The sequence below is a fragment of the Sturnira hondurensis genome, unplaced genomic scaffold (genome assembly GCF_014824575.4).
Source record: "Sturnira hondurensis isolate 20B ecotype Veracruz unplaced genomic scaffold, ASM1482457v3 Scaffold0001872, whole genome shotgun sequence".
NCBI classification, from domain to species: domain Eukaryota; kingdom Metazoa; phylum Chordata; class Mammalia; order Chiroptera; family Phyllostomidae; genus Sturnira; species Sturnira hondurensis.
In genome coordinates, this window is record NW_028074503.1 from 20,746,113 (window position 1) to 20,772,002 (window position 25,890).

Here is a 25,890-nt window from a genome sequence, read left to right on the forward strand (position 1 = left end):
GCAGAAGGGTCTATTAGAGTGTGAGGTGCAAAAATGACTAAGAGAGGCTGGTGGGGACAGGAATGCCACAGAAATAGAGGAACCAAGTGTGTTGTTTCTTCTGCACATGTGAGAGAGAAGTCACTCAAGACAGAATTGATCTTTATATTGACATTCAGGAGATAATTAGACCAGATGGAGATAGGATCAAGTTCTGATCATCCCCCCAAAATGTTCCATGTGGCTCTTGCATAGCTTAAGGTAGCCACTGGAGAACGGTTTCCTGAGAGGCTGTGGGACATGAGGGCATTGGACTAAGCAGGCTCCAACGATGACCCTCCAGGAAAATCAGCATGTGCGTGCACACACACACACAGAGTTTACAAAAGATTCTTATCTTTAATCCACCAAGACTAGCCTTAACATACACTAGGTTGTAAACAATGTTACTGCATTTCACTCCAGCTTAAAAGTTCTATGATTCTATATGTATATATTTTTATAGGCCTTTCTTATTTGTACTTGTGTCTCTATGGCAATTCACTTATTATGTCCTAGGGGATGTCACTTTCCCTGACCTTGTGTGTTTTAAGGAAGGCTGAAATATCACACTTTCAAGACAAGCATAATCTGAGCAATTGAGCACCGTAAGCCGCTGCTGGGCTGGTGCTGGTTCGGGTAGTTTTGAGGCTCCGGGAAGGTTATACATACATTGAGCAAAGGACACCCAGAGGAGGAAGACTTGACTCATTATGAGATCAATAATCTGTGAACTGTGAATAGGCAGGAAACTAGGGTCTCTTGGCTTTTTAGTCCATTGTGGAAATAAGGGTCATTAAGTGGACTCCAAGAGCATTCTGGTCCAGTGAATCAGTACTGCCCATCATATCATAGAAGATGCATTGCCCCTATAGGCTGGGGAATGCCTGGGGAATGTTCTCTGAGAATCAGGTCTCCTGCATAGTAGATTATGTATTAATGTTATAACCCATGCTGGGATCTAACTGGTAAATAACACACAATCAGGTACATGTACCTGCTATACGCTCTGGAGAAAAAAATACGAGGCCTTTACAAGTGTTTTAAGAAGACTCGGGCAGGATAGAATTATAAATAGTCACTCTTGTCAAATATTCAGTGGTGTTTACTGGTATAAATGTTTCTAGACTTTCATTGGCGGAAAGGGAGGAAGGAGAGGAAGAGAGGGAGGCATCAAGGAGGAAAGAGGAAGGTAGGTAGGTAGGAAGGAAAGGAGGGAGGGAGAAAAGAAGAAAGAAAGGAAGGGAGAGAGGGAGAGAAAGAGGGAGAAAAGGAAATCTGATGGTGTGTGTGCATGTAGTTTCAAGTTCAAGGTTGGAGTCAACATCTAAAATAGAAAACTTAGATGTTGGGTTATACTTAATTGGGTTACTAACAACAGCATGAACAGCAGTCTTCAAACAATTAAGAAAAGAATTTTTTGTTAAAATGATGACTCTGGTAATTCTAAATATGAACCCAGAACCAGGGCAGGGAGCAATTATACAAACACAAGAAAAATCACACACTTCATAACAGAAGTTATTCTAGGGCAGGTGTAAACACCTATTACTGCCCAGAACAAGCAAGCAAACAAACAAACAAACAAACCAAAAAAACCTGGAGATGTCCATGTTTTCTTAATAATGACTAACATTTGCAAAGCCCCTTATAATTTACAAGGCATTTTACAGCAATTACCACAGTTAATTCCCACAATAACCCTGGGAGTTTAAATATTAGACTTGCTATTTTACAGCCAAGGCAACTGCAGCCCAAGGAGGTTCAGTGGCTGTTGCCAAGGCCACTCAGGAGTCAGCCATAAAGCCAGGACCCAAAGCTAGACCTTGTGACTGGAGACTGTCCAGCTACCTCAGCCCCTCTGCCTTCGTATCCACTGCTGCCTCCTCAAATGGTTACTTCTAGAAGGTTGAGATGCAACTACCTGGGGGACAGAGTAGACACTTGCCACAAGCCCATGAACACCTAAAGCTACTCTTACAAACAATGCAAAACTTGGCCTTGGAGGCCTAGAATTTCAATATGTGTACTTTTGAAGGCAGAAGTAAAATATGTGTTACTCCCCCAACAAATGCGATTCTTGTTAGTATTTCTAACTTTTATATGACAAAGCTTTGCCACCCATAGTTAAAATTAAAAATAACACCCCCGCCTGAGTTGCTGAGTGTCAGGCCATAACACGAGGCTCTGCTTGTGGACACTCATTTTTGAGGGACTGGAAATGGGGGCTGAAAGCAGTGCGGGCAGATGACTGGGGTTGTTACAACGTCCTGGCAGAAGGCCTGGGCCAGGTGCTGTGGGGGGAGTCCTGATGGCGGGACAGCCTCTGCTCTCAAGGGGCCTGCACTCTGCTCCACCTGCACTGCTCATGCAGAACAGTGGGGCAGCACACACGGTGGGAAGGGGAGCGAGCGTGCACTCTGGTTAGGGGCCAGAGAGTGGGCCAGGTGCTTACACCCAAGGGTTTGCCTTGGAGAGTAGTGGTGGGAAAACAGGAGAGAAAGAAAGATCAAAACAGCAGACGGAGAAGCTGGATTTCATAGTGAGAACATGGGCGCATCGTGGTGAGTGACGGAGGGGCCGGGAGGTGTAGGACAAGTCCATCTAGGGAAGGAGAATGTAGGGACATGGAGAATCCATCAGACAGGAGATGCTGGGGTTTGGAAAGACTGGTACAATGATATGAAAATATTCTTAGGTGAAATAGTGTGAACATACAAATCCCAATAAGAGGACATTATTATCATGATTATTTATGCTACTAGTATTGATAAGAAGTGTTCCAGAACTCTTTCTGAATTGCTTTGAGATGCATTTCTCAAAATGGGTTTTGAGGAATTCTAGTGCCCATGGTTATTGACAGGTGTTTGCAAAATGAAATGTGATGTATGGGATTCATGGGGGTGATAATAGCCACCTTCATGGCTAATGTGAAGGGCGAATTAGAAAGTACATGAAAAGGCCTGGCACACGGAACACATCCAAAAGAAGCTAGTCCCCTTCCTCCAACATGATTTCCATTTATTGTAATAATGTCCCCCAGTCCATACCTATGCCTATAACCCAATACATAGGTGTGTATATTTGTGTACACACATATGTCTATGCATGTGTATATGGGTATTCACACACATGCACATTCACACCCACATACGTGTCACACTCATAAGAACATACACATGTGCCACCCCAGGAAGACCTTCAATGTAGGATTAAACCTAAGGCCGTATGAAATACCTACATATACTATCTTTAACCCTACAGGCACTCTATCTAGGGCCTTGCTTACAGGCAAGTGTGGAAGCTTATCCTGTCCCTCTGCTCTGCCTTGGTAGCAGTCCCAATGGGCGCCGCAGATGTGTCCCAGTGCCATCTAGTGGAGAATCCCATTCCTGCCCCATGGTGCTTCCCTGTGCTGCCTCCAGCCATTGCCCCAACTCCTCCCCATTTCACAGGCTGCTTCCATCATCCTAGGAAACAACAGGGCTAAGTGAGCTCCTTTCTATTTCTATTTAGGCTCTCTCCAGTTTTCCTTGTGGGTGTTTCTGGACATGGGTGCCTCTCATTAAAATATTGCCACCTCTACCTACAGGCAAAGAAAAGGCTTGGAGCACCTCAGTCCACGGGGCCAACAGGAGTTGAACAACTGTGAGTACATGACTCATTTCTAAGTCCATGTCTTCAGAATCTAGAAGGAAAACTCTATGTTATACAATGAAAGCTTCCTGCATTCACCAAATTTAGGGGTACTTTATGTATGTATAATTCTTTCTTTAGTTCGATGAGAACTTTGGCTCACAAACGATGCTCCATGCGAATTGTCTCAAAGAGATGAGATGGTTTGGTCTCCCTTCGTCTTTGAAGAAAACCATGTTGGTTGTAGAAACTGCCATACACTGATTAACCCATGGAATCCAATCCTCAGTTCCTTTAGCTAGTGGGTTTGATGTACCAAAAAGAAAAAAAAAGACTAATAGCAGTAGAGGAAAAAAGACATTAGAGCCGTGTCTATGTGGCCAATTCACTTCGCAATTTCTGTAATCCATTCAAAATTTTAAAGGTGGCTGCAAAACATGGCAGTGGAGGAAATAAAGAATAAATGCTGAAGTTCAAATCTTGTTGGTTGTTTAATTAGGCCAAAGAACTAGTCAATACTATGGAATCACTATCAGTATTCCCCTGAAGAGATCAGTTAAATTCATCATAGATTCTGGTCGTCCCTGGGACAACCAAGCCTGTATAAGTTGGGGGCAGGGGCAGGAATGTCCGTCTGTGGGCCTCCCTGGGTCCTCCCCTTGCCTGAGTTCTCAGCCCAGGGCCCAGGGACTTCTGGGTGGGTTTGATTGATTTTGTATCCCCACTGCATATCAGTTAGACCAGTGCCAGTGCTGAGTATGTTACCTATACATTCAATAATGTGGTGGAGCCTTCTGTCTCAGAGGTCCCCACCTCCAGGAGCAAAGGTCAAAGTGTAGAAGGGGTGCACAATGTGGCAGAGAAGGGCAAGGGGAGGTTCACTGCCAGAATGGATTCGGCCCAGATTTTCGACCACGAAGTTAAGAAACCGAATGTTATGGAAGAAGACGGGAATTCAGACAGAGGTAAGTAGATTGTTCTATTCTCTTTGTGTATGTAAATGAAAGTTGTATGAATTTACTCGGCCCGATTCACATCGTGAGAACATAACTCACTTGAAAGGGTTGGGTTTGTTTTGGCAAAGGTTGAATGCCCCAGTTTGCCTTCCTGCTCCTTTGTTTAAGGGACAAGTGACGTTCATGCGACCTATCTTGCAAGAAATCAGCATCTCGGTATCTGGGCTGGGGAGATAGAGAAGGCGGAAATGAAAGCACCGTGTTTTTATTATGCTCGAAGTTACTTGTTTGCAAAGAGGTTCTTCATCCCCTTAATCTGTCTGTTCCTCCGAATGGCTTCTTGGCGCTGTTGCCTGGGCTGTAGTGTTACATTTTGTGTCTAATATTTCTTGCTACTGTTTAGAAATCAGTGTGACTACATTGCTCTTTATCGATAATTTTATGTAGCATAATCCATCACCATGCTGGATGTTGGGGTGGGGAGAAGGGCATTACTTTGTCTCTCCCTTGGGGCTCAGACAGCTCTCTTGTATTGATTTCTTGGCCTCCACGTTCGTTAGATGATGATTTGCACTTTTCCCGTATTGTATTCATCCAGATTATGTTTCAGATGTGTTGACAACATATCATCATTAACAACAAACATTTATTGAACACTTACGGGCTGTGGATCAGGCTCCAGGCTAGGTACTGGGGGTAATAAAAGGAATTGAATGTGATCCCTACCCTGGAGATTTTATTATCTATTGGACTCTGTTTGTTTGTTTGTTTGTTTGTTTGTTTTTAACGATACCTAACAGCTTATACTGAGTGCTGCAGGCAATAAATGCTCCTGGAGCTCAGAGCAGGGAGTGATGGTGAGGGGCGGACTGGTCAGGGAAGGGTTTATGTAAGTGGCCTCTTAAAAGATGAGAAGGATATTTTTATGGGATACTGCATATAGAGTTTCTGAATACCATTGTGCCAGATTTTTTTAAAAAGTAATGCCTATATGTTTAAAGTACAATTGTCTTCATAATTTATTAGCTTAAGGCAGCAAATCAATATTCACCTGCTTTCCGCAGTGTTTTTTGCACAGAGTTCTATTGTTAATAGCCATGCGTGCCTCGTCATACACACCAAGGAGAGCCAGGCAGTGCATTAACTTTCTTATTAGCGCTTTCCTGGCCTTCGTGACGGCCCTTCAGATCACCTTTGGCTTTGTCTAAAATGTCTCCCCTCTTCCCCCGTTGGAATCAGGGGAAAAAAAAGTGTATTCAATGACTTCTCAAAGCAAAGCAGATTTAAAAGTAAGAGACTAGGGGAGAAAAAGTGACTTTCTTTTAGAAGTTGCCTCGCTAAGTCTCCAGGAGAATGCCGGTTTGACCCTGGAGAGGATGTTCACTCCCCAAGGGAAATATCCATTTATGAGAAGTTTCAAGCTTTTCCACTATAAGGGAGAGATGTTCAAACATTTTTGAAGATTGAAAACTTTGCTTATTACTTTCGCAGGACTTTTCTGGTCAGATAGATATTTACCTCAGCTTATTGACAGAAAGGTTGGCAGGAAGACTGTCTGTGGCCAGCAGTATCAATATTCCACAGACAAAGCCCTGTGACTTTCCTAATACCAGTCCTTTTTCTGGAACTCTCTCTCTCTCTCTGTGATTTCTTCTATGTTATTTTCTTTAAGTCTCTCTGTTTCATAATTTATTTTGGCTCAGATGGAACGACAGGCTAAGAAGACATGAAATTCACATTTTCCTTCTCTCCGTTCTTCTTGTAGCATCTGTTTCAGGGCACCTACTATACACACGTCACAAAGCCTGCCTCGATCTCTATGAGATTACACCCTCTTGTTGTGTTACACAGGTGAAAAGTGATGAACATTTGCATATGTTAAGTTAAATAGGTCCAAAAATAAAAATAAAAGGGTACATTTCTTTTCTATACCTGTTCTCAGTCCTACCAATTTAAATTTTCCAGTTAAAGGCAATTCAATCTTTTTCATCTAAGAATTGTTTCTTCAGTGTAATTTAGTCTAATTTGGCCAACATTTAGTGAATTTGAAGTATAAATGCTCAATCAGGGATTGTTTTTCTCCAGAAGCATCTCTCGGTCCCTCCCCAAGATGGTTGAATGCATGTTGTTCCCTGGCTGCCCCCTGGTAAGGTGGGCTGCCCTGTATAGGCCGCTCTCCCTGCTGACCACCAGAAGGAGGCTGATCCAGTCTGGTTCCTGAACACTTTGTACTAGACTCTTCCACGTGGCTAATGTCACGTCACCTGTTTTGTGGTGGTGGTTGTGGTGTTGTGGATGTTATGCTGTTGCTCACACCATGGAGGTACACGCACGTACTCATCAAACAGAATATCTGCGGGAAAGGACCTTGCATTTGTGCCCTTCCCATCTACCCTGGTGTCTCAGGGGCCAGCACCTCTATGCATCCACAGAGAAGCTAAGGGAGTGTAAGACCCCGACATGCAATGACCCCGACATGCAATGCGCACACCGTGTGGACCCAGACTTCTGTGAGATCTCTCCTAGTCAGCTGGGGTGTAGAGGGGCAGAGCAGCAGCCTGGGTGTCCAGAACTCCTAGTCTAGTGCTTTAGTCGGCCAACTTCCCCACTTTGGTCAGAGCCTAAGAAAATCCAGGCCTTTGATTCTCAGAGAACCCAACTACTAGAGAACCCAACTAGAGATTATATAGTCTTCAGATACCAGGTTCTCAGATTCCCTTATCTTCTTGATGTCCCACCATCTCATCTATGGGATTTCCATAGATGGTCATCTCAAGTTGTCATTTCTTTTATTGCAGTAAGATATACATAACATGAAGTTTACCTTCAGGTTATGCGTATATTTCAGTGGCTTTAAGTACATTCACATTGCTGTGTGATGTACAGCATCCATCATCCATCATCACCATCCATCATCACCACCATCCATCTCTGAAAATTATTTATTTTCCCAAATTGAAACTCTACACTCATCACAATAACTCTCCAGTCCCCTTGCCGTCCCCCAAGCCCCTGACACCCACCGTTCTGTTTTCTGTAAATTTGACTACTGCATGTAACTCTTATGGGTGAAATTATACGTCATTTGTCCTTTTGTGTCTAACTTATTTCACTTAGCATAATGTCTTCAAGGTTCATCCATGTCGTGGCGTGTGTCAGAAGTGCATGTGTCTTATGAAGGCTGAATAACATTTTATTTTATATGTAGACCACATTTGGTTTACCTGTTAACCTCACAATTGTGATGAAGGTAAAATGCTCATTACCATTCAGTGGGTATCTATACATACCTGGGTGACTTTATTGGCATATTTTTGTTGACTTTATTCTTATTATATTATGATATATTTGAGCATTTGGCTTGAGGTTTTAAGTATGGTCCTTTCTGTAAAGAATGTGCATTGTGGTCCCAGCAGAAATAACCCTTCTTCTAAGACAATTAATAGTAGTTACAAGGTCAAGTAACTTGGATTTTTAAAAGAAAAAAAATGTGTTTCTTTGATTCGCTTAAGGTTTCTTCTGTAAGTCATGGAAGTGGCTAGACACACCTGACTGAGGATCCCCAAGCCACTAATTTTAAAAGCTCCTTTCTGCCAGGAGGTCACATATATTTGGGAGTGTCGCTTCCAGTGGCCCCTGGTGTAGGTTCTCATGCTACATAGCATTTTAAAAAGCTCTGAGAAGTCTTGTTGCTAATTTATTTTATCTGGCATCTTCAAGTGCATCTAAACTCTGAATCGCTTTTAGTTGTTATTTTGCTAAGACTTGGAAATATTATGCATTAAAACAAGGTAAATTTGTTAACAAGATAACGAAAGTGACAGCTTCTGAAAAAGTGGAAAAGAGGGTCCTTTAGAGCCTTGAGATGAGTGGCTAGTGACACAGAGACAAATAAGTTTCTCTCTATTTTCTGAAAATTAGGACAAAGGTACTTAGAGGCATAGTCAGAGGAGTCATTTGTTATATGTTGAAAAAAATCCTTTAGTTAAACTCGAGAATTTGTCTTTGTCCACATAAAGAACACTGAAAAGTAGATATAGTAAACAATTTTAATATTTTGTCTGTATTCTTGTGGAAGGCATAGCAATGCTTTTTAAATACATTCATTTCTTTAAATAAGTACATAAAAATTTATTGAAATAAAAAGTTGTTTAAATACAAATTTTCTTATGGTCTGTTGATCTGTTAAGCAATAAGTAAAGGCAGTTAAGTGCTTTATTAGAAGCATGTTCACTACAAAAAAAAACAAGTTGTGGTCACGATTCCCCGAGTCAGAGAAACTAGTGAGTAATAAGAGGTGAAAGGTAGAAGGAGATTCTCTGGGGTGGGGGGAGGGTGGGGAGCGTCAGTTAAGGCAATTACACATAGGCCATTACCTTAAAGGTAAACCCTAGGAGGAGGAGGCTAGTCGAGTGAAGTGAGGCATGGAGAAGATGTGCAAAGAGCTTCAGGGGACTGTAGGTATTTCCACAGAGTGGAACGGAATGTAGAAATTGAGACTGAATAGCTCATGCCTTCAAAGTCGGGAGGGTTTGGAAGGCCCACGGTGCATCAGAAGTGAACATATATTTTTTTTTACTGTTTTCCAATGAAACAACAAAGCTCAGAGCTTCCATTACGATGAAGGTCTACGGGATAGAGGGGACAACATGGAAAGCACAGTCTGGTTTGGGTTCTGTTATAAAGCTTAACGCTTCCCGCAGCCCGAGTGGAGAAACACGAGTCTAGGCTCTGACATTGACTGACTCTGGGCTGGGAACATCCCCTCTTTCATTCTCAGTTACTTACTTACTTCACACGAGGGGATTGACACTGGATGAACTTTTAAGGCCCTGCCAGGTCAGTTGGTTGCTACTTCTCCTTCTGTCTAACAAGTATGTAAACTGATTATCAGCTCCATCTGGCCTCAGTACTGACCTCAGTTTTGGAAGGCAAAAATCTGTATTTGGCACAGGTCCTGTCCATGAAGGACTGGAGACTAATCATCAAGGCTTACATGTGCACAGTGGAATATCAGTGCAAAGTCACCATACTGAAAATGACGTGTGAGAAACACAGGCAGCGCTGGTGTAAGGGTCCAGGAGGGAGAGGGGGCGTGTGGACTGCAGTCTGAGGAAAGCTTCACAGAACTGGGGGCATTTGAACCGAGCTGAAGAATTGTTGTGATCACTGTGGACAGAGACGGGGAGTGTGGATCTGGAGAGTGGGGGCTGGGCAGCAGCCAGAGGGGGGTTGTGAACAGGAGAGCAGAGGTGAGAAAGGGCAGTTTGTCCCAGAGAGAGACACTCAAGCCAGAGAGATAATGTACCACTACACACTATGTCTTCTAAATCTTCCACACCATCCTTATCCCATTGTTTGACACTTCTTACATCACCCACTAGGAATTAACCTCCCAGGAAGTTGGTCCCACTCATGGGAAGCAGCCATTTATAGAACTTGAAGAGTGAAAGATGGTGTCCTCTTTGTCATCCCCTGCATTCCCAAATGACACTCTGCCGAGGTCACTGAAAACCCTTTACTTCCCTCTCAGTCTCACACAGGGCCTCAGGCAACCCATCTGGACTACGGCCACAGGAGGGGCATGTGAGGGAAGTCACCCTGCTCAGCCACCCTGCTCCTCATCGCTGTTAACCACAGCCAACGTGACTACATGCCGAGTGGTGCTAAGGCTTGTGTAGCCATTATTCTAGTGAGTCCTTCCAATAGCACTGTGAGATTGGCCCTATAGTATTAATCTTACCTTTCCAAATGAGAAAATGACACTGAGAGAGGGGACCTGCCTATTATCGTACAAGTGGTAAGTTGTAGAGCTGAGACTTGGACCCTGGTGTCCGACTGCAGGGAGCTCACAATGACTGTGTGGGGGAGGTCACAAAGGACGGATGTTCAGGACAGGGAACAACCCTACCGGGGGTGGGACGGGGCCTCTTGCTTTTCCGCAGAATATCCACTGTGTTCATTGTCGTGGGATCCCTGCTCTCCCTTCCTTGGCAGGGTATTTGGTAGGTGGTTGTGCAGGGGCCTAGCGTGGCCACTGGAAGATCTGAGGGCTGAGTTGGGCTCTAAAGAAAAACAGGAGGTTTGCTAAACAAAAGAGGGAGGACATATTTCAGGTGTCTAATTTCCATGGAATAAGCATGATGTGGACATAATGGCAGAAAGATCAGGCAGGACCATGGATGGAGTGACGCAGGATGCAGTGAGTTAAAGCAGGAGTTTGGAGCCAGGCAGAGCTGGGCTCCAACCTTGACCTTATCAAATCCACGGATGAGGCACAACTTCTCTGAACCTCAGTTTCCTGCTCTCTAGAGTGGTACTAATAGAGGTGAAGATTGTACTTTTAAAATCATATTAAATTCTGGAGCAGAGCCAAGCAAAAGAGGGCCAAGCTACCATTTCAATAAATGGTAGCTATATTTTTTAATTGCTTTTGTGATCAAGGAATGAAATCCTGTGCACTTCCCCAGGCACAAAGTGATTGCTCCTACCTGGAAACTTCCCCTTACCATCTCATTGATCCATCTTTGCCCTTCATCAATTCACCTGCACTGTCATTTCATTGAAGAACGCTTACTTAACCCCTCCTCTATAGCAAGCACACGGGGAGAGAGACAAAAGATTTGAGGATCCTTCGATAGATGCTTTAGCTTTTCAATCTAGAAATATGCATACGTCTTGTCTCCTATCTAGAATACAAGGAAAGGAAAAGTTCTTTATCACTGTCCTGCATGTCTGGGGGAAATGCAGGGAAAAACCAAGCATAGTCAGAAATCCTGGTTTTTGCTAATGGGTAGTTCGGGAGCAGTCCCAACCCCAGACTGTTCTTATTTCTAATAGTTTCTCTGTGCGTGCGTGTGTGTGTGTGTGTGCGCATGTGTGTGAGTGGGCTCAGCCATCCCAATTCATCTTCCATGACCTGTTCCCGCTAGAAGTCCTTATGTAGCCACTTTCTTTCCCACCCTCCCAGCTCCCAAACCAAGCCAGCCCTGACATCCAGAGACAGGAGGTCACCCACCGTGGTCAGAGCCTGAGGCTGGGCTTTGGAGGCCAGCGGATCCCCGAGGCTCCGTGGGGTAGCTCTAGGGAAACCGGCCTTTGTGAAAGACTTCTTTGATGAGAAGCACAATATAAATACAAATTGCTGTTATGTCAGCTTCTGAGGAGCCACTTCAATCCATTTGGGCACCTTTGATTTTATTCTCAAATTGCTTTCCTACTTTAAAAATCTTAATAAGAGCATGTTTTCATCTGGCCTCAAGGGAGTAATTTATTTATTTAAAGTAATAATAAAGTTACAGCATAATCCCTCGGTCCCAAGGGGAAGGAGACTCTTTGAACGATTTCTTTTTCCCATCCTTGAAGTGCAGGGAGAACAAGCGGCCACAGCGGTGGTGTCCTGGCGCCCGCTGCCATGGCAACAGCCAGAGCCTCTTGGGCCACTGGGAAACAGGCATGGAAAATAGTCTCATAACTCTCTTCTTTCCCTTTTTCTGCTGCACGTTCCTGTTCCTCCTTTAAAGAAACTGAGGGGTAAAGTATGACAAGTCCCTGCGGGACTAAATCAGCTGTGGGAGCCACACAGCAACTGGGTTGCCCATCAGGGTGAAGTCCAACTCTGGCTCTAAAGTGGAGGCCCGTGAGGAGCTGGTCCAGACACGTGGTGGGGGTGGGGGGTCTGGGAGGGGCCTGCTCTGGATTCTCTCTTCCCAGTGCCGAGCCAGGGGTGGGGCTCAGAGAGCTGGACAAGTGGCCCTGCTGAGGCACTGGGGGAGTTCAGAAATTCCAGTCTGCTCTGGGCGCTGGGGATGAGAGTAGCACCTCTACAGAGACAACCTGTGTTATTTGACACTTACCTGCCAGCCAGTGTTTTAAGTATTGCATGTGCATTTACGTCTTTTAGCATGTATGTGAGGTATATACCACTGTGATTCCCATTTTTGGGATAAGTGTAATGAAGCTCTGGAAGTAAGGTAACTCACCCAATGTCATACAGTTAAGAACTGACAGACCTGGAATCCAAAACTAAGGTTGGTCCCAGAAGCCAAGCTTATAGTCACTGTATACATTGCCTCTCATGATGGGTTGCTTAGGGAAGGCTGATGAGGGTGATGCCAGCTAGGAATACTTTTGATTGAAAGTAACAGAAAAACTGGCCTGCAGTGACTTAAATAAACAGGAGTTAATTTTTATCTCCTAATAGGGTTCTGCTGGTACAGAGAAACAGCTCAGTGGGAGGGAGGCTGTCTCCTTGCCCTTGTTCTCATGCACAGCACCTTCTTGTCACAAGAAGGCCAAGCCCCTTCAGGCTTCACATCTGTATTCAAGGCAGGAAAATGAAAAGGAGAAAGGTTGGGGCCAACACTGTCTTCTTCCTGCAGGAAATAAATGCATTCCAGGACCCACCTCACCCCAATAACAGCAGACTTCTTGTTATTAAAGGGACTGCACAGCCTTCCTGAGCTGGAAGGAAGGCCCAGGAAAGCAAGAATTTGTCTTTCTACCTTCCACAGTGGAAGGACAGGAATAGCTTTGTGCTCACAGCTAAAGTGTGACTGGGGCAGTGGGTGATCAGAGACAAGGGGAGGTGACAGAGAGGAGAGGTGCAAGTATTAAGGTGGAGAGGCTAAGTCTGGACCCCAGTTTACATGGGGCATGGATTGGAGAGCCAACTGGCACTTGGATGATGGTGGAATTTAAGTACTAATCCTGAGAGCCAAGCTCCATTTCCATAGGCAGGTGCTCCTATTTCTCTGCTCCCATCAGCCACATTCTCTTGCTTCCTGTTTTGACAATATGCATGCATGAATTACTTTCATTTGCTACATTTTAAGAACTTGCTACAAGGCTTGGGGCTGGATTCCACGTTAGGAAAATAAGGTTGCAGGTTCATATATGAATAGATCCTGTGTACTCTGTTTAAACTATCAGTTTAAATAGATAATGAAAGGATTCTTCCCTTTCTACTTCCATTTTCTCACTAGAAATGTCCCTTCTGTAAGACAAGCGAGAATCTGTCATTGATTAGAGGAATTAAGAATAAGAGACAATGACAATACTGCTTGTGTTAGGTGACAGGATAGGGGGTGATTTATTGTTATTAAAACATTTTCTTTGAAGTTAAACTGTGTTTTGGTAAAAAGAAAACTATTTAGAGTCGCAAAAAAAGAATGTATGGTCAAGTTACCATGAACAGTGGTTCTAGTCGACAAAGAGATGAGTCTTCGTAAACGCAGTTGCCAAAACCTTTTCTAGAAGTGGCACTCCTACCAGTAGGGTTGGGGTGCTCTTGGGAAGCCCTCTCTCGACTTCCTCTTTCCCCTGTTTGCCCCAGATGAGGCCCTCTGTGTCTTTCTGATTCTTTCAGCCTCTCTAGAACTAATCTAGGCTCTTTATGACGTAGGGACCATGCCCAACTCATTGCCACAGACTCAGGACACAAATGCTCAGTGTCCTCTTGGATTGAAATGTCTTCATAAGGGTCCCTGAGCCTGGCCCCTTCCCCTTAGTGTGAGTGGGGAGTGGAGGGGGAGGCACGTTCTCCAACCTGGTAGGTAACTGAATGTCCAGAGTGCCTCTCACAGAGTCCCCTGCTGAGATTTTTCCTGGCATTAGTCTGCCCTTCACTTTTATCACACCTGAAGTAAAATGCCCCTTTGCCATATTCCATAAGCACTGAGTTGAGACTCTTAAAGAATATTTTGGGAGGCTGCAGGGAACACCCCTGTGCATACAGCCTAGCTCAACTATCACATTTAGATGTCACGCTTCTCAGGCCCCATCCCTGCCGTATCCAGCACACTCATCATATTACTGTTCATGGTCATCTCTTGAGCATGTGGCCTAGTTTACTTCTGCATGGTTTCCATGGCTGAGAGCAGGCCTGGTTGGCCAGCTGGCCTTCCCCAGCTCCCACATGCCCTCGCCACCATCACCATGTCTCCCAGGACAAAAATCATGGAAACTCCTGAGTGTGGTACCCTGAGAACCCTCTCCATATTTACCCAGACTGCTTGGTTTGGCACAAACATTTCTCTGTACCTCTGCTCTGCACTATCAGCCTATAGTCTTTTCAGACAGCAGGCAGGGCATGCATCTCCAATAATGCATGACTGGAAACAAACGTTCACTTGTTTATTGATTTCTAAAGTAATTCCAATGCTGAGTCAGACCCTATGGTAGGTCATGGGGATATACCTAAATGGAATTCAGTTCTTCCCTTCTAGAGGATTAGCACTCAGAAGTTAGTAATTAAGGAGTCAGGTTATTGGACAAAAACCCAGAATTTGAGATGTGAATAAAAGCTGCAGATCTGAGAGTCAAGCCAGCAATTTTTCCCACAGAGTAGGCTTTTAAAAAAATAAATAACCCTCCCCCTTCTTGCCTTCTAACACTTGCTTCCTTGATGGATCGGGTGAAAGTTAAATGAGTTCTTTCATGCCACTGCTCCATGTAGAAACATTCTATAGCTCCCATCTACCTACAAACTGGAACCCAAGTGCCTAGCATCATGGCCAGACCTTCGTGACTTGTTTTGAATTCCCTTTTCCAGCCTGTATCTACCAATACACCCTCTGCACTCTACAGGATGTCTTGCTTAGGATCCTGCCTGTGTGTCATGGAAATGTTTGTGAGGAAAGAACCATCTAAGTGCCTCTGAAGAGAGACAAATTGGAGCTGTAACTGGGCAGTATATCAGGCAGGACTCTCACTATTGGTAGGGGTTTTTTGTTTGTTTGTTTTTTGGCTTGCTGCGTTGATTTAGCCTTGTTGTCTCTTAGCCTTGTTGCCTCCCAAGGATGTCTTCATGTTTGGGGTTTATTCCCAAGTACCCTTTAGTTTTCACCTGCCCCCACCTAAAAGTATTTGCCAATGACCACAGTGCCTTTATGTAGTAAGTGGAGTGGTTTCTTATCTCCACACACTTTCCTGTGCATAGGTTGACTTTAGAAGAACTATTCAGGAAAGTGAGAAATAAGCTCATTAAGAGAATGCAGGCTTAATATTAGATAAAGAAAAGCCACCTGAACCATTCATTATCTAGACTGCTTATGGCCTTCTAAGCATTATCAGAGATAATTTCTTCACATTATACCTCTGGCCAGAGTCAATTATTCTCCTGTTTGAAAAATTAGGAAAATTAAGTGCTGATTACAAAATTCCTTTATCTGCCCAACATTGTCAGATTACTCAAGAAGCTCGATAGAACTGCAGATACAGTCCTGGGCTGGAAATCCAGGCCTTGGCCACCAAAGGTCATTGCCCCCAAGTATCTCTGAAGGACTCTGTTGGAGTTACTAGGTAGGGCAGAATTTCCTCCTGTAAGGAATGAACTGATTTGGGAAGATCACCATATACCTCTGACTATAGAGTTTTAGAGTTCAAATACTCTATTTCAGTGGATTTACTTATTTAGTGTCTTTGCTGGTACATGGCATTCTATGATTTTAAAATGTACAGAAACTACTGATTTTAGTCTAAATCCTTCATTTCATATTTAGGAAACTAAATCCACTAGTGGTTAAATGGCTTCAGAAATATATGGGATTTTGGAGGAAAGGCTAAGGAAAGAGCAAGTATTTAAGTAGGAGATGGATATTGTAAATTAGTAATACTGTCCTTGAAACCATTTTCATTTGTTATTCCATTCTTTGGGCTTCCCCTCTGCGTTTGCACCACAAGTCAAGCTTGCTCTGTTCCTGACCTCCCTTGGGGAACCAAGTTCTATTCTCTACTTCTTGTTGCAAAAACCTACCTGCCTGCATGTCAACCCAGAGTGTCCATCTAGAACCAAACTCTCTGTCTAATGGAATGAATCTTCTGTATAGCAATTCCTTATGTTTATTATTTTGCTTTTCAGTATGCATGTTTTTACAAAATGCCTTATTTGATCTTTATAACATCCCAGAGAGATAGATGAAGCTAGTGTTAGTAAGGCACATTATACACAGAGAAAAAAAAAACCTATAATAAGATAGGACTTATTTTTTTAACAAGAGAATTTGTCTGTTATTTCATTGTATAGGTGGGCACAGGAAGTCACTTTGGAACCCTTCAAATTTGTTTCTTTTCTGAGCAAACAGGCCACCCCTCCTAATTAGGAAATGTAAGATGTAAAGGGCATAAGCCTTTCCATACTTTCGTAACTCCTAGTATGCGTAGCTGGAGAGGAGATGAGCATTTTGGCAGAGGTGCCAAGGGGTCCCCTGGAAGGCCAAGGAGACTCAGATCCTAAACATCCGCTGTTAGATCATTTATGATAACATGGGACAGGTCAACTGATACCTGTTGGTAATGGAGAACTTCAAACATTCTGGAACTATTTGGTCTCCAAAGGACAGAAAGCCTAGAAATAGTGCTGCTGAGCATAGGTGTTTAACCACCAATAGCTGCAAGTAGGAGGTCAAAAGTAAGGAGACCCACTGCAACCTGTTACAGGATCTTAGCCAGATGACCCGGGCATCATCTCAGCCATGAAACGAACACAGAGGAGTGGGTGCTGTGGGACCCTTTCCTGGCAACACGTGTGGTCACAATAGAAAACAACAGCAGCTCAGCTGGGGACCTGTTAATAGACACATCCAGCTCCCAAGTTCTCTCCTGGACTGGCCTGGTGACAGAAGTCCTTGCACTATTAAAGAAGGAGATGCCTCAGGGGTTCGACACCAGACTCCCTCCGATCTCCAGGCAGGTGTTTGTGATTACCTATAGATGAGGTACAGATTAGGTGTGATGTGGGATCCAGGGGAAGGTCACGTGGCGGCCCAGGCTCCTCACTTCCCTTCCTGGCGCGTCGTTAGCTCTCGGCTGGCACAGCACACTCAGTTCGCTCCTAACGACTCTGCCTTAACCATGCTCCCCATTTCTCATGCCTATGAGTAGAAATGTGACCTTGGAGTGTGGCGGCAAATCATAAATCCTCCCGAGCCTCTCTCCTGCTTGTGCGCTGGCTGTTTCCCATCTAATTTTTCATATTGGTAGGGACACTTCTCGGAAACCATTAGATGTATCATTTAAGGGCCCTGTAAGCACAGCCCTGGAATGCTGAGAGCTCCGGTGCTGCTTGTGGAATCTGAAGGTAAAAGATGATCCTTCTCCTCCAGCCCCTCCCCTGAGAGACTGACAGCAAGACCAGGGGCACCTTAAGGTTGCAACAGAGTCTGAGGGGCCCCGGGGAGTGCCCTGTCCTGGCTCCAGCAGACTTCCATTGTGGTTATTTGTATGCATGAAAATGGCAGTTTAGTTCTTTTCCCTTGAAGATAGCTTTTAAATTTGCTCTGTTGGCCTCTTGATGAAATAGCTTCATGCATATTAATGACATCCTTTATTTACTGAGGTACACCATTAAGCACTTTGAAATACCAGATTCCACCCAAGGTCTCCCAGGAGATAAGCCAGTATCTCTAGACTTACTGGATGGATGGGAAACTGAGGAAACAAAAAAAGCTCAGTAACTTCCTGAAAGCAACATAGAAAGTCCCTCAACTATTGTACGTATGCTGTTCATCGAGCAGGTGGAAGGTCTTGGTTGGGTAACATTATAGTGGGGTTCCTGAATGTCCATTCATTCTGGTAACAGGATGTTGCTGAGTACTTGCTGTACACACAGCATGGTGCAGGGCACAAGTGAAGAGGAAGGTAAATATAAGACTAACAAGGCACAGAGGTATGGGGGAGGACACACTCTATTCAAGGAACAGCCAAGTCCCTGGTAACCTGAGAGAGAGCTTGGAGAGGGAAAAGCAATGTCTGAAAGCTAAGTTGGCACCAGACTGGCAGAATTTGAGGGGCTGCTACCCCGAAATGCCCATGCCTCTTGATGGCATTTCTAGGAGTGCAGCCACTAAAAAAAAAAAAAAAAATTAGATACAGATGACTTGAAAAAGTATCCATAGCATTAAATGGGAAAAAAGTCTGACTGTCAATGATTTTGTGTTTATTAACTGTGTGTATGTGTATGTTTAAGGGATCACATGCATACATTATGCATATAGACAAATATGGAGATAGATAAATAGAGATAGAGAGAGAGATGATAGATCAATCAGTAGATAGATAGACAGACAAGAGAGAAAGCAAGAAAGGGACAACTAGAGAAACGCAGGAAGAATTCATGCATGACTAATAGCAATATGGGGGGAGAGATGGAAAAGAGCACATTCCTGTTTTTTATGTCACATAATAATTTAAACGTCAGATCAGGAGTGATTTCTTTGTGTTTTAGCATGTCAAATATAAAATTTTCAAAAGTAAACACTTGAAACACATAGTCCCGGACCTCAAGGACCTTACAACCCAGGTCAGCAAGCAAAAGGGCACTAACTACATGATCAGAGAGAGTAAAGTAAAGACACAGTTAGTCCACCAGGAGCATTTTCCTAAACAGGTGTGATTACAATAAAATTTTAAAAAGTTTCCCACCAGGAATATTGAACGAGGACTTTATCCTTCCGTCTCTAGAGAGGCAACGGCCCATGAATTGCCTCTTTGCTCTGGGCTGGCAGCACTCAGCTCCTCCGGAGGAAACCACAAGCCAACCCCAAATCCCACCTAGGCAGGAAAGTGTTGACCCCACTGTCCTAGACCCTGTTCCAATCCGACTACTACTGCTCATCTGTCTGGAAGAAGGCCTGTAGGTGAGTGAGGAAGACACGGGCTGCTTCACTAATTTAAATTTTCTCTGCAACCTTGAGCATTTCCTGACATGAGTCACGACCAAATCACATGTAATGTAACAGACATTAACTTTGTGCCATGCGTGTGCGCATCCCACCACAGGACCCCAGAGGTCGCAAGCCTGTAGGGTGAGGAAGGCATACTAGACTGACCCTCAGTGTGGGTTGCCTGATATGATCCCCTCATGCAGGGGCTCCTGCTGCCAATGGAAATTCTGCCCCTCAGGACAGAGACACATGTCACCTCAGTAAGCAATGAAAGTAAATAACACATGTAGAGAGTAAAGAGAGCACAGAAGAGTAACTTATTCTACAGGAAAATCTAGGATGGCTTCATGGGGGAAGAAACAGGCTAAATAGGAAAGGATTGGAAGAAGAAAAGGATCTAGAAGATGAAATGCAGAAGAATCCAACATCCAAATAGCAGCTAACACTTCAATTGCTCTGACAGAAGCTGCCCTAAGCTCTTCACATGTATTAACTGAGTCAATCTCCATAAGAATCCAGTAAGTTGGGTCCTGCTATTATACCCATGTAGCAGATGAGGAAACTGAAGCACAGAAAAGTGAAGCAATTTTTCAGGGTCCCAAAAGTAGTAAGTGGCACAACTGGGTTTCAAAACTAAGGAATTTGGCCCTAGGGTCTAAGTCTTGACCTCTCAGAACATTTTAGTACATGGAGTCCAGGTTAAAAAAAAAAGTGACGGGGAACACTAAACATAGAAATGTGCTGGTGCACAGAGCAGGTCCTCCCTCACATGGCTGGAATAGAGGCAGTGCCCTTAAAGAGTAGGAGACTGTGATGTGGCTACTACCCTTAGATGCCGAGAAAAGGGTCGAGAACTTCCTCTGAAGGAACAGGAAGCCACTGGACATGTTTTTGGAAGAGAACTGACATTTGCTGGCAGACATCTTAGAAAAATCTACTGAGCACAGGAGAGGCAAGAAACTGAATATTTGGAGGCCAGTTAGATGGGAGATGCTGAGGGCCTGATTTAGACAAAGCAATCTCAATTACAAGGGCCAGGGGCAGTGAGGGTCCTTTGTGAATGAGGGGCCTTGGTGGCCTTGCATTTGTTTCCACCTCACTCCTGGGTCCCTGGCAGGATGTGAGTGGTGAGGACTAAGGTGCCAGCCTGTGAAAAGGTGACAGTGACAGTCCATCAGTAGTAGCATCATCGTCAACCAGTTTCTGGGCCCACTTTAGGCCTCAGTTGACTTGTTTGGTTTTCAAAATCATCCTGCCTCATCAGCACCCTCCCTTCCCCCAACTCTGAAGCTAGAACACTTCTACAGTGTCTAAGAAAGTATTTTGGAGTCCTTTCACTGTTCATATTTTTCATCTTCTTTTTCTTATGTAAGTCCCTTTAGCATTTCATATAATAAGGGCTTGGTGATGATGAACTCCTTGAACTTGACCATATCTGAGAACCACTTTATCTGTCCTTCCATTCTAAATGAAAGTTTTGCTGGATAAAGCAATCTTGGCTGTAGGTCTTTGGATTTCATGACTTGGAATACTTCCTTCCAGCCCCTTCTTGCCTGTAAGGTCTCTTTTGAGAAATCTGCTGACAGTCTGATGGGTACTCCTTTGTAGGTGACTGTCCCCTTATCTCTTGCTGCTTCTAGGAGCAAACTCACAGTTATTAACAACAACACCTAAAACAAAAGCAAACCAAGAGGACAGCTAGATCAGGAGTGGAACCATAGAAATGAAGAACACATGGAGGGAAGTGGGAGGAGGAGAAGGGGGGAGAAGGTACAGAAAATAGCATAGACGGTAGGTAGAAAATAGATAGGGGGAGGGCAAGAATAGTGGGAGAAATATAGAATCTAAAGAACTTAAGACACGTGGTTATAAACTAAGGGGGGGAGAATGGTGGGGGAGGGAGTGTGCGGGTGGAGGGGAATGAAGGGGGGGAATAGAACAACTGTAATGGTATAATCAATAAAATGTATTTTTAAAAAAGAAAGTATTTTGGAGCACCTGGTGCAGCTTTGGCTTTTCCTAGTCCAGGATTTGTGGGGATGCAGCTGGGACAATTTGCTGGGCGATTTTGGAAGCAGATGACTTCAAGCCCAGGCCTAGTGTGCTCTGCCCGGTGTGTAATGTCCTCACACTGTAAATTGCAGACATTATAGCCAGGCACTCTCTTTATGGCTTCCTTTCATCCTGAAATGTTCCCGTGCTACATTTTCATGTAACTTATGCACCTCGAATGTTGTAAAAACTGCCGTAAAAGTCAATATAAATGCAATAATGTCACGTCAGTCAAAGGCAGCGGAGCAGCCCTTTTGAGCAAACAATTGGGAAACCAGAGGGAAAACTCAATTGCTCCATGTTGCAAATTGATTAAAGATATGAATCAGAAAATTAAAGGGCTTTTGGAGTTTAGGTTATTACTAACTGCTTTACTTTATGGAGCAATTACTTTGATTCTATCTCGAGTCCAGTAAAGTGACTGCAGGCCCATGGCAAGATGAGGCCCTGTGTCTTTCTTATTAATGTGAATTAGTCAATATCAAGCTAAATGAATGCATATATGTATCTTAGCCATGTGAGTTTATTTCCTAAGCTCTGTATTAAAAGTTACACAGAAATAATATGTAATAAGGGTCACATCTCTACTAGACTAAACCTGCATATTCTTTGCATCAGGACCGTCATATTTTTAAAGACAGAGAGGTTGTGACAGTCACCTGCATGTTTAGTTTATGTTTTCTTAGACTACCCTGGGAACCCGGAGGAATTGTCAAGATGGGTTGATTTGTGTTGTGCTACCATCCTGTTTGGCCCACTGAGCGCTAAGGTATCATCCTCCTCTGACTGTCTTGGTATCTGAAAGCCCATAATCAGACAACCATGCCTTTAGAACTTAAACTTGTATGAGTATCATAAGATCGGATCAACTTGAGCACAGAAAACATTAGCAATAATTCTTATGGCCCTTTGGGCCGGCCATGACAGCCAGGAAGCTAAGATCTAAATTTAATATTCAGGTGTAGTAATCACCCCGTGTGGGATTCCTGGTCTAGCGTGGGGCCAGGCACTTTTCGTGGGCGCTCAGTGAAGGATGGCTGAGTGGAGGAATGAGGGACAATGACTAACAGTGACGTTTTTATTGCTTCCTCTGAATGAGAGTTTTCAGGTGTGCAAGGTGCAGTCCAAATTTAATGACTGTAATTAATCTTAACAATAGTCTCCACAGCTATTTTCATGACCATTTTGCAGATTTAAAAAGTAGGCTCGTAGAAGTTACATGACTTGTCCATGTTCACCCAGCTTGGATTTGAAACCGGGTCTCTCTGACCTCAGAACCAGCACTCTTAGCTACAAACCGATCACACGGTGGGATGAAAGTAGGATGCTCACGAAGGCTTGAAATTAAGGGAACTGGGACTGTTCTGAGGATTTTAGAAGCATGTGGTATATCACAACAGATATTACCTGTCTTCTTACAAAGGCGAGTTTTCCATTGAGTAGACATTGATTGTAAGTGAACTGAGAGTTCTAAGACATCTTAGGAAAAGATGAACCAGGCAGGAGCGCTGCTCAGCAGTCGAAGCTCTGACCAAATGAGCATCAAGGAAGCTGGTGTGGGTCGTGCCCACCCAGCAATGTCTCAGAGTCTGGGGGCCATCGCCTAGGCTTTGCACATGGGCTTTGTCACGATTCTATTTGCACCTGACTCTAAAGCCACTGTTAAATTCCCCTGTTTTAATCCCAGAGCCAGGCAATTCACTGGTTTGGTTTTGACATGCCAGGTGTGTTTGTCTACAGGCAGGAATGTGCTGGCTGTACCAAATCTGATTGGCACAGCAGTTATGGTATTGGGGGTCAATTAATTAATGAGCAGTCTGATTCATACAATGTCTCCAAGGTTAACTGGAGACCATTCCTGACTAGCCCATACATTCTAGAGCACTGACCAAACTAGGTTTCTGAGTCTGCAAGCCTGAGAGGCTGAGCCTGCACTGAGAAGTTCACCAAGGTTAGGAAGGCAAGGCTGGGAGTTCCTTCCTCAGCATCACCTTTATTCAAATTTTTACAAATCATTCCTTCTGCTTTCTTTTGTAGTAACTATGAATCTTCTGGTTACTACAGTCGTGCGCCACTTAACCATGGGGATATGTTCTGAAAAATGAATCAGTAGATGATTTTGTCATTGTGCAAATGTAATAGAGTCTACCGACACAAACTTAGACGATCTAGCCCACTACACGCTTGGGCTATGTGGTCCAGCCTATTGCTCCTAGGTTACAAGCTTGCACAGCCCGTTCCTACACAAAACAGCACAAGATTAAGTCAAGCACCAGGGAAAATGATGTAATCAAGAGATGCGGTGAACACAAGATGCATGAGGCTGCTGCCAGCGTGACACAGCACACAGTTTGACAGCAACCTTTTTCCCAAGTAGAAAGAGTACCCTCTAAAATAATAATAAAAAGGACAGTATAGTAAATACATAAACCAGTAACATAGTTTACTATATTATGAAGTACTATGTACTGTACATAATTGTACATAATATACTGTTACACGACGGGCAGTGCAGTGGGTTTGTTCACATCAGCATCACCACAAACACGTGAGTCGTGTGCTGTGCCACAACATGGTTGCGGCTGCAATGGCACTTGCTCTGTTATAACCTATAGGACCACCATTGAGGTCTGTCATTGAATGAAACATCAGTACATGGCACGTGGCTGGATTTCATTTGTTTGCCTTTTGATGTGCCTTATAAATAAGTTATTTCAGATGCCTTTTGTTTTAAAGGGAAGTAGTTTTGACATAAACATGAATATATGGATATGCCTATATGAGAAAAGCCAGAATCGGCAAGGCCATTGTGAGGAGGCAGGGACAGGAATTCTGCAGCACCCTGCTGACCAGGGTCCTGGAAGAATATGATACCCAGAGGTTGCAGTGGGAAAAGGCAGAAAAAAAAAATAGGAGAGACAGTGCCAAACACCCACCCTCTCTGGAACTTTGCCAAAGGAAGACTCAACTGTCTTGCATCTATTCACTCATCCATCCATCTACCCATCCATTTATTCATTCCTTCTAGATACTTACTAAGAATCATTATGTGCCCAAAACGGTTGAGCATGGAGATATAGACAACAGTTAGTGACTATTTTAAAAAGAGGCAATTTAACTCTTTTCTTGCTAAATCTTTGATGCCAGGTACCATGATCAGACATACTCATCACACAATTATAAGAAGAGTGTTTTAGGGACTGTACACCTCTCCACTCGGTGCCTCTCTTACACTCCTGTGACTTCTTACATCCTAGCCCTTCCTCTGTCTCCTCTCTACCAGGAAGCAAGGGGACTCCAATACACAGTGGACTAAACTTCCAAGCGAAGTTCCCAGCTAGGTGGGAAAAGTATTTGAGGAGATCTTCAGATTATTTCATAGCCCCTGGTTGCCTGCAGGTGTGACCAGCTCTAAGAGCATAGCTGGAGACAGTCTCCAGCCAACTTCCCAGTCCCTCACGGCAGCTGGAGCCTGAGGGCTCTGTGCTGCAGTAACTGTGTGTTCTTGTCCCTTGGCACCATCTCCATGATCTTTGCTTTACCTTTTCTTCCTCTGGCCCCATAATTATTTCATCTTTTCAATTTACCAGCGCTCTGGGCAGGATAATTTCATCAAGGGTAGTCTCAGGAGGAACTGAACCTGTTGGACATTTGGGAAATCAAAAGGCTTTAAGAGTGTCTTATCTTCATGCCTCTGGACTTTGCTTGTACTCTCTGACTTGGTCTTTACTTGGTGGCCACAAGTGACAAATGGGTAGCTGGAATGCAGATGAAGGGGTGAGAGTTCAGTAAATAGTGCCAGTTTTCTCTGTGAAAATATTCCTAGCATGGAGGTCATTTCTACACAACTAACTCATCATTTCTTCATATGCTACTCATTTATTCATTCATCACCCATTCCTAACTATCCATTCATTTCTTTATTTAGTAAGTTCTGTTGAACACACCTTCTACCCAGCTATAAGCTGGTGGAATTTTCAAGCTATCAGACTTGATATATTTTATTCAAAAATGTACACTCTTTTAAAAGATACTTATGACCTGGCCAGTGTAGCTCAGTGGATTGAGCACAAGCCTGCGAACCAGAGGATTGCGGTTCGATTCCCAGTCAGGGCACAAGCCTGGGTTGCAGGCCAGTTCCCAGCAGGCCAACTCCCAGCAGGGGTTGCACAAAAGGCAACCATACATTGATATTTCTCTCTCTCTCTCCTTCCCCTCTAAAGATACATAAATAAATAAAATCTTTTTAAAAAAGAATTTAAAAAAATTAAAAAATAAAATAAAAGATACTTATGTATTTTTCCCTATGTAAAAGTTACCTATTTTTTTAAAGTAAGTTATAACATTTTTGAACATATTATTATGGTATGGTGTCATAGACCGAATTGTGTCCCCCAAAAGCTTTGTATGTTAAAGCAACCTGTAATATGACTGCATTAGGAGACAGGGCCTTTGTGAAGTAATAAAGGTTAAATGAGGTAATAATATCGGGGTCCCAAATCAATAGGATGGGTGTCCTCACAAAAATAGAAACATCAGGAGTGCACACAAAGAAAGGGCCCTGT

General features: G+C 43.8%; 1 protein-coding gene across 1 annotated transcript in view; it reads left to right on the top strand.

Annotated features, from left to right (window-relative positions):
- Window positions 1-25,890, top strand: part of SLC14A2 (solute carrier family 14 member 2) — a 402,581-nt gene that overhangs the window by 3,128 nt on the left and 373,563 nt on the right. Inside the window, exon 2 of the mRNA XM_037033647.1 lies at window positions 3,611-3,666. The gene's annotated coding sequence lies outside the window, so the exon portion shown is untranslated. The remainder of the gene's footprint in view (window positions 1-3,610; window positions 3,667-25,890) is intronic.